This window comes from Scaptodrosophila lebanonensis, unplaced genomic scaffold (assembly GCF_003285725.1).
Source record: "Scaptodrosophila lebanonensis strain 11010-0011.00,11010-0021.00 unplaced genomic scaffold, SlebRS2 tig00000145-arrow-arrow-pilon, whole genome shotgun sequence".
Taxonomy (NCBI): domain Eukaryota; kingdom Metazoa; phylum Arthropoda; class Insecta; order Diptera; family Drosophilidae; genus Scaptodrosophila; species Scaptodrosophila lebanonensis.
The window spans coordinates 820,880-830,421 of NW_022060590.1; positions in this window are offsets into that span (position 1 = coordinate 820,880).

Consider the following 9,542-nt stretch of genomic DNA (forward strand, 5'->3'; position numbering starts at 1 on the left):
AGGAGCGTAAATAGAGTGGGAAGATGAAATGAAAATAAGAGGTAAGAGGATAAGAGGTATTTAAAAAAAAATAGAGTAATTGGTTGATTGAAAGAAGTTGGCAAACAAGTCTGCAGCTACAGAATCATTGCTGGCTTGTATGTCGCCAAGGAAAAATGTTGAAGGAAGGGAAGAAGTTTTACGTTTTGAGTTTGTAACGACGCACGGTTGGCTGCTGCGACACGCAGGACGTCGTCATGAGCGAGACGGCGGTAGTTATAAGTTTAGTTCGTAAGTTTAGTAGGTGAATGGTTATTAGTGTTAGTAAGAAGCGTGGCCGATAGTTGAAGTTAGGTTAGTTTGAGTTTGAAAGGGGAAAAAGGAGAACTCACACTGAAGTACAGCGTACAATTGCTATTTTGTTGCTATTTGAAATAAAACCACTTTTCAGTTTATATATTCGCGTGTACTTTATTACTCCGCACTTTGGGGCCCATTATGAATTTGAGCATACTCTGGCCGGCGAGGATACCCGCGGCAGAGTAACTTTGCAAGTTAACGAAATTATAGAACTGTTTTGGGTCCTGAACTAATTGCAACTTGCACCGGGCAAGGTAATTTTTATAACATTGACAATTAAGAATAAGAAAGTTTGATTTGGCTATGAGGTATTTAGAAAAATGTAAAGTTTTTTTTAAATTTGACAGTCTTGGTGAAAACCAAGGAGGTTTTGATGAAGCATTCAGACATCAAAAAGAGAAGTGTCATAGAAAAACTTGACGGCTATATTAATATGAACCGCATTTATCAAAAAGGACCAATTAGTTCCTAATATAAGTTCGTTAAGCAAAGAAAAATTTCCTTTGCGAAAGCTACGACGTGTTTTGTTGCAATTAAGTGTAGGAATAAAGGTGTCATTTGAAAATGATAGGGATATTTCTAAAGTAGGGTGGTAAGTATCTTCAGGCACTGACAGGGGTGAAGATCTAGAGACAACTGCGCTACTAGGGCCAATGACATAGACGAGATCAAGCTTTGCTGGGGTGATTAGGTATAGAATTAATTTGAAACAAAGAAAGGTCCAACAGGCAATCCAAAAATGCATGCTCTGCTGAGGACACCAAGTAATTGGACTCATTGAAAAATGACTATTCTACTTGTATGTTAGGCAAATTAAAATTACCCAGCACAACAGTCGCGTCACTGTCACGGACATCACCATAAATGATTTCCGATCGAAGGTTGGATTTGACTGCAATCAGTATTTCGTTATCAGAAATCGTAGGACGTAACCACGTTTCTGAAAACGCAATAATATTAGAATCAAAAGAAAAACCGTCTGGCAATAAATTGCTGAGCTTGGACAAGCTTGGCGAAAGGGTCGCGAGCCTAGTTTTGTGAGGCCAAACTTGACGTTGGGGTGTCAACAGGCAGTGACGAAACTCGTTTTTATACTCTGTACATGAAATGTATATTAGGTTTGAGGGACGAGTCGATCTAGCCCTGTCTGCGCGTCCGTCTGTCCGTATGAAAACCTGGATCTCAGAGACTATAAGAGGTACAGACAACAAACTTTGCACAAAGATGCGTTATGTGTGTACGCTGTGCAAATTTGTTTTTTTTTTTTTTTTTTTATTTTCTTCCCTCTTCCGCCTATGGGGGTTTTCCCGAATTTACATTCGTATAAGAGAGAGAGCTTTCTCTTGTGTTCTATTCGGCGTTTTTATTTATTTTTGGTTTTTCTTTTTGAACTTAAATGTATAATTATTGCATGCAAATCTTGTTTTTTATATGCTCTACACTGTGTTGTGCTTGGTGTGATAGCTTGTGCAGAGTTAAGTATCAAATATATAACTTAATATTTTTGTCATCGGTTGCTGTGTTTGTTGTTAGTGCATCTTTATTTTGCTTTTCTGCCTGCCGTCCTGTTTCAATGAGTTTGTGTGTGTGTTTCAGTGCATTTTTTCTTTTGCATCGCTCTCACATCATTGTTCTTGTACTCCCGATCTCACAAAGTCGTGTTTAGCGTCGCACAGCTAAGTACGGTTCTTCTTATTTCAGTCGTTTTGTTGTTTGTGCATTGCGCTCGCGCAATCTATTTATTCTTTTACTTTTTTTTAACCCTAGAAAACTTGTTATGGTTAATATGTCATGCTGAAAGAAGTATTGCACATATAAAGATGCTCTGGATTGTGACCAACTGCAGTTCATAATAATATGATGCATATTACGTGTGCTGGTCTCAGTGGGAGGGACCATGATAAGATCATCGCCAAGCGATATTAATATTCAATTTGATTTCTCGCAGATGTGCAATAACGTGAGAAATCATTTTGTAAAGCTGCACAAGCTGACTAAGCAGATCGCGAGTGAATTCGACGCTGGAGTTAAGTTGCTTAGCAAGTATAAAATTGACTCTCTACCTAAAAAGAGGTTGGAGACTTAAATTTTAAATGTGACGGAAGTCCACCCTCTTTGTCGCCTCAATCGCTTTCTCCTCTCCCATCAACTCCATCAACTCAAAACATTGACTGCTCTCCAATGCTGTTTCTGTCAACCTCTCCAGGTATTCTATTTGATACTTCCCCTTTACCCTCGCCGATTACCGTTTCAGCGACCCCAATTTTTGTGCCACCGGTACGCAGCGAAGCAGCAACGGCGTCATAAGCCATCTGAGCCTGTTTCTCACGTTCGTAAGAATCAATGCGAACTGCGTGTAATGGTCGATACTGCTTTTACCTCACCTGCATGTCCCACCTCCCTTACAGTCGTAGCGCCGCGGAAGCAAGTATTTGTTTCAAGGCTGCCTACTGATACTAGCTATGAGCCTATCGCAGCTTACATCGCTAGCAAATCTTCTGCTAGCGTTTCTATCTCAAAATTTAATTTTGCCGCGCCCCGAAAAATTGCTTCTTTTAAGATTAGTGTTCCATTTGAAGCTTTTGAAACTATTGGTGACCCGAAATTTTGGCCACCGCATATGATAGTTCATCAGTTCAAACAGAAACAAGATTGAACGCTATAGTCAAGCAAGCAATAAAATACCCTGTAATCTCTACAAAAAAGGAAAATTAAAAAAAAAATTAAATTAAATGAATTTAATTAATTAAATTAAATACAAAATATTCAACACGTGCATACATACTTAAGTGTTTATGTAAAAGAATAAATTTACATCAGAATTGTGTCTCTGCGTGTTTATATGCGCGTGTATATGCAGCAAACAGTTGAACCAAAGCAGCAACAACAACAGGTGCAGGCATCACTGCGGACAGAGCAGCAATTTTGTTTATGCCTATAACTTTCTTCATAATTGACCTATTATGATAAAACTGCAGACACAAAATCTCTTACGGGATTTAGCCACCAAATTTTAGATCGAATTTCCAAGAAGTACTTGAGTTATGGAAAAAACAAGAATTGCGGGGGAGTGGGAGGGGGCTTATCAAAATAAAAAATAAACTTGACCTTCCTAGAGATCAGGGGAACCTGGATACCAAGTTTGGTCAGCTCTTTTACCTTTTGAGATCCTTGCGCTCATACAGACGGACAGACGGACGGACAGACAGACATGGCTATATTGACTCGGCTTGTCACCCTGATCAAGAATATACATATATACTTTATGGGGTCTGCAACACCTCCTTCTGTGTGTTCCATGTACACTCGCACAAAACTAATATACCCTTTTACCGTTTGGGTACAGGGTATAAAAAAGGAAACTCTTCAACCCGGTGCATACTTGCATAATCGGCATAAAGTCGAAAATTTTGTTGAAATCAAGTCTAAGTTTTTAATTAAATATATTTAATCGAGTTGAAATATGTCTATATATGAAGAATCATTAAAGATTAAAGATAAGGATGACGAATCCGACCAGCCGGAAAACTAACAAGTAAAAAAGCTAAAGTCGGGTGTCCCGACTTTGAAATACTCTGTACATATGTGTTATGTCCGCCTTTGCCAGTGCATCCCCTGTCGTTACGCCGGCTAGCCATCGGCTCAGGGTCAGATTCGACCGCGACAGGGGTGCGGCAGACCAACAATGAAATTATATTTTTTTTCAAACACACCTACTCATATTGTCGGCTGAGGGACGCCTGTGGAATTTGGGTGGAGTTGTGGCTACTTTGGTGTCATGTAGCCGCGTGGCCCTCCCTACCTTGAGTCGGTTTTGGCATTTTGTTGCCGGCTCCCTTTAACATGCTTGGTTTGGTTTTTTTCTCCTGCTCCGGGACTTTTATCACCCCATCTCACCCCATAAATGGACTCTACTCCAGATTCATGTGCAAATTTTAAATTTTATTACAATAAAAATAAACTTTAATACTTAAGCCATTGAATTTTGGGACGCTGCAGTTCGTTGGCTATTTGTGCCTATTTTACTTATTTGAATTTGTAACCTCTTTCTACCTATACTCGAGTATGTAGTTATGAGGGATATTATTAACAGGAAATAAACAAAAAAAAACTGCGCCGCTCCAATACACATTACAAACTCCTTTACTTATATTAAATTTTATACATTTTCTTTTTTTCCTTTTTTTTTGTTTTTCTTTCTTAAGTATACATTTGAATTTTTGTTTACAATATGGTTACTTGTTTGGTGTTGTGTTTCTGTTTAATGTTTTATATTATGTTGTGATTGTTTGGGCTATGTGTGTAACAGAAAATTGTTAATAGCTTTGTGTGTTGTATTGTTATGTGACTTGTATATGAATGGGTGTGTATTTTGAATTTTGGCTATGGCATACATGTGTATTTTTCTTTTGGTGTAGTGTATTTGAGTTTGTTGTATATAAATGGACTATGTAGGGGTGGGCTTTATATAATTATGTGTATGTGTTTAAATTGGGCTATGAAAATGACGGATGTGTGCGTGTGGGCTGTATATAAATTTTGTGTATGTGTTTAAATTGTGCTTATATGTAGACGGTGCGTCAAAAAGGGGTACTTAGCCCGGATTCCAAAGCAATGACAGATGGTCTGGCTCCCGCTATGGCCGAGGTCCTGCCCAAGATACCGTATCGGCGGTTGGTGCCTTCCGCAGCAGGTATAAAAACTTGCACCGACGCTCGGCGCCGACCCGCGCACAGCACACTTTACAGGCCGCTCTTTGATACTGCTACTCCTGTCACAAACGGTAAGAGATTAGCCATTGGCATACTGGCCTCTTCTAAAACCCTTACCTCAGCATACGAAATCCCGCTAGTGTATTTTCCAGTCCCCTTTTCGTCACTCTGTTATATGATTAGCGTTTTTTAGTCACCTTCCTCTGCGTTCCAACTACCACGTGCACGTCTCTTTTTTCACTTGCCAAAAACTGTGCCTTTGCCCTTGCCGGAAACTACTTATTGCCATTCCCAAGGAACCGATAATTTCCCTTCTACCCGATGCTACTTTCCCCACTTTGCAACCCTCCTAATTGGTAGCACTGGTCCTCACCCCTCACGCACGAGTACTTGTTATCGGCCCGCTCCAGCTGTCAATCGCGCGAGTTGCCACTCCTTTTGTCCGACGACATTTGTGGTTTCCCAATACTGCCGCGCCGCACATAACACGTGGCGTGGAAGACTCCCAACCGACGCCCGTGCATGTCCTCCAAATCGTACAGGCTGTTGCCCACGCTGCTCCGGACACGGCATTTCACATACTTGTGGCACAGCTTCGCGTTCACGTTGTCCTTAAAACGACTGAGGACAAAGTTTCGCCTGTAAATCTCTTGGCCAGGTACGTACGCCACCATCCTCGCACGCTTATCGTATTGCCGTTTCGCCTTTTCATACGCCAGGTGGACACTCTGCTGTACCTCATCCCGCACTGCCTTCTGCTGATCCGATCTGGGCAACATGCGCAATTCCGCATCCTCCAGCGCCCCCAACTTGCGTGCCAGCTTGTAGTCCTTCCCGCTGGTGAACATGTGCTGCCCAAACAAAACGAAATACGGGGACGTGCCGATGCTGCCATGGATAGCACTGCGTGCTGCACACTGCACGTCCGAGAGCTTCTCGTCCCACTTCGTGTGGTCGCCCTGTACATATGTCCTGATGGCCGCTAACACCGTCTGGTTCACGCGTTCCGCCGCATTCGCCTGTGGGGCATAGTTCGCCGTGCGTATGTGGGTGATGCTCAGCCCCTGCAGGAACCCCGTAAATTGGCTGGCCACAAATTGCTTACCGTTGTCGGTATGGACGGTTTCTGGGACTCCAAATGCCGAAAACACCTCCTCCTGCAGAAACCGGACCACTGCCGCCGCTGTTGCTTTTGGCATCGCTCGCAACCACACGAATTTGGACAGATGGTCAAGAACAACCAGAATGGTGGTATTCCCTCTCCTGGACCTCGGATACGGCCCCAGAAAATCCAGATACAGCCTTTGCATTGGTCGGAGCGATACGGTTTCGGCGCCCATTACCGGCCTCGCTAATTGCGTGCTGTGTTTTGTTGCTTTGCACGTTTCACAGCCGGCAACGTACCTCCTAACCTGTGCCACCATCCCGGGCCAGAAAAAAAACTGCCTGAGCCGTTCTATGGTCCTCTTCATGCCCCCATGCATAGCCACGTCGCTCTCATGGGCCTGCTGTATAAGGGCTGCGGACACAGGACGCGGTACCCAGAGCTTCCAGGAAAATTCCTCTCGCTCGGGCCGCGTGAACTGCGCCCGCTTATACAACAGCCCATCCTCCACGCGTAAATCCGGAAATAGCTCCGCGTTCTCCCGCACTTGCTTCAGCCGCTCGGTATACTCCGCACCTTCGAACTCGGTTGTCTCGAAATCAAAAAAATCAACTTCCTCCAGTTCGAAAGGCCGTGAGAGGGTATCGGCTACAATATTTTCCTTGCCTTTCCGATGCTCAATATTAAAGTCGAACCTCTGCAGGGCCAACGACCACCGCGCTAATCGACCGTCCAACTCCTTCAATGACATCAGCCACCGCAGGCTGGCGTGATCAGTCACCACCTTAAACGGCATCAACTCAACGTACGGCCGGAATCTTTCGACCGCTTTTACTGCAGCCAGGCATTCCTTCTCGGTGACACTATAGTTCAGCTGAGCGCCCCGAAGCTTCGCTGAAAAAAAAGCTATCGGCCTTTCGGCCCCGTCTGCATCGAGTTGGAACAAAACCGCTCCTATGCCCGCTTGGCTCGCGTCACATTGGATCACGAACGGCTTCCGAAAGTCTGGATGCACCAACACTGGCGCGCAGGTGAGTGCCCCTTTCAACTCCTGAAATGCCGCAACCGCTTCGCCCGATAATTGGAACTTTCCCTTCCCTTTCAGGCAGTCCGTTAACGGCGCGGAAATCGTGGAAAAATTCCGAATGAAACGCCTATACCAGCCAGCGGTCCCCAAGAATCGGCGGAGCTGCTTTGCGCTGGTCGGCAAGGAAATCGCCCGAATCGCCTCGACCTTCTCTGGATCCGTCCGCAACGCACCATCGCCAACCACAAACCCCAGATACTTCAAGTACTTGTAGCAGAACTTGGATTTTTTTAAGGAAATCGTCAAATTGGCTACTTTCAAAGCACTTGCCACGTCCAACAGCACCTTGCAATGATCCTCAAACGTTCTGGATATTATGAGAAGGTCGTCCAGGTAGACGAATACATGGCTTCTCAAACGCTGGGGAATCACCTTATCCATCACCCGGCAAAGGCGCTGCGCCGCATTGCACAACCCGAACGGCATGGCCTTAAACTGATACAGTGGCCTTCCTGGTACCGTAAACGCGGTGTACTGCCGGCTTTCCTGATCCAGTTCGATCTGCCAAAAAGCATGCTTTAGATCCAGGCTGCTGATGTAAATGGTATCCTCCACTCGGCTCAAGATCGACTCAATGCTCTGGAGTGGGTAAGCATCCTTCACCGTGAGCTGATTTAGCTTTCTCGCGTCTAAGCACAACCGGTTCTTTCCAGGCTTCCTCACCAAAGTCACTCGGTTGCTCCATGGACTCTCACTTGGCTCGATAACCCCTAGCCGAAGCATCTCGTCGACTTCTGCAAACAATAGCGCCTGCACTGTCGGCGACACGGGATAAAAACGCTCTTTCACTGGCAGTGCCCCCTCCGTCAACTGAATGTGGTGCTGCTCCACTGGCGTCCTACCCAGACCGTGCTCCTCGAAGGATCTGAATTGGGCCACGACTCGCTGTAACTTCTCTTGTTGCCACGCCTCTAAATCGTGTGGCTCCGTTGGTGTACTCTTTCCTAAGCGCTCCTCCTCCAACTCAGCCACGTGCTGTCCTTCGTCCACAGCCGGGATCACATTCGGAGCCAAACCGAACCTGCGCCAAAAATCCACGCCCAGATAAAGCGGTTGGCACAACGACGGGCAAACGTGGAATACCATTTCCGACTCTGTTCCGTTATACCTAACGCGCGCCATCACGCTGCCAATAATGCAATGTGGCGCGCCGCCGGCTGTCCTTACCGCGGATTTGTTTTCGCGTACCACCAAACCTAGTTTTCGGACCGACTCTATGGCACCACTTCCCAGCAAGCTCACCGACGCCCCGGTATCCAACAGACCGGTAAATTCCCTGCCTCCAATCGATACCGTCGCATATGGGCACGACATGCAGAATTCACCGCTGCACACACCGCTTGACGTTTCTGTCGGCGTTCGCGGTGTCTCCTACGCGCCCGCAATGATGTCTTCGACGCCCCTCTCGCATCCAGTACGTGTTGGCTACCAAATATGCGGTTCCTGGCTACTTCATAGTCGCGCTTACGCTGCTCCAAGGGTTCCCGCTGCGACCATACTTTCTTCGGTGGGACTGCCTGGTTGACCTTATATATCTGTGAGTAAATAGGACTAACGGTACTATCCTTATCGCTACTAATTCCTATCCTAACTACTGTTTCATCGGAGGTACGCGTTTCACCGTCTACCGAGAGTGCGACTCCTCCGGCTGCGTCGGACTCCTCTCCGAGTTTCCCGGACGGCATTTCGGGCATCTTGGCAGCACCACGCCTGGTTGTCCGCATTTGAAGCAAAACATATTGCGCACCGCAGACTCGCAATCGAAATATGTATGCCCTGGTTGTGCACAATTCCAACACTTGAGATTCGAGCGGCTCCCACCAGTTTCATGTGGCCTATATACCGCCTCCAAATGCTCCAGTTGGCCGCCTTCTGTACCTTCTGCTACCACGTCCAGCTCGTGTACCCGATGCTGCTCTCGCTGCTGCCCGTAGTTGGTACTGGCTGAGGGCCGCGCCCAACGCGTTGCCAGCATCTTTTCGGCGTCTTGGCACTCCTCTCTCAGCTTCTGCAGATTCGTTATATTCATCGGATAGATGACCCTAGACACGGTGTCTTTAATATTTGTCTTTATCACCTTAATAAGGTCATAATCCGAAAATGGACACACCAACCGAGAACGCAACACCAGCATCGCCTGAATATACTCTTCTATGCTCTCGCCATGCCGCTGCTTCCGCTCCCTCAGCTCCTGCTCTCGTTCACACTCCGATCTTCGAGTCTGAAATTGCTGCTGCAGCCCATATCGGAGATTCCGCCAGTCCGGCACGCCCGAGGTACGTATGTACATCCAATACCA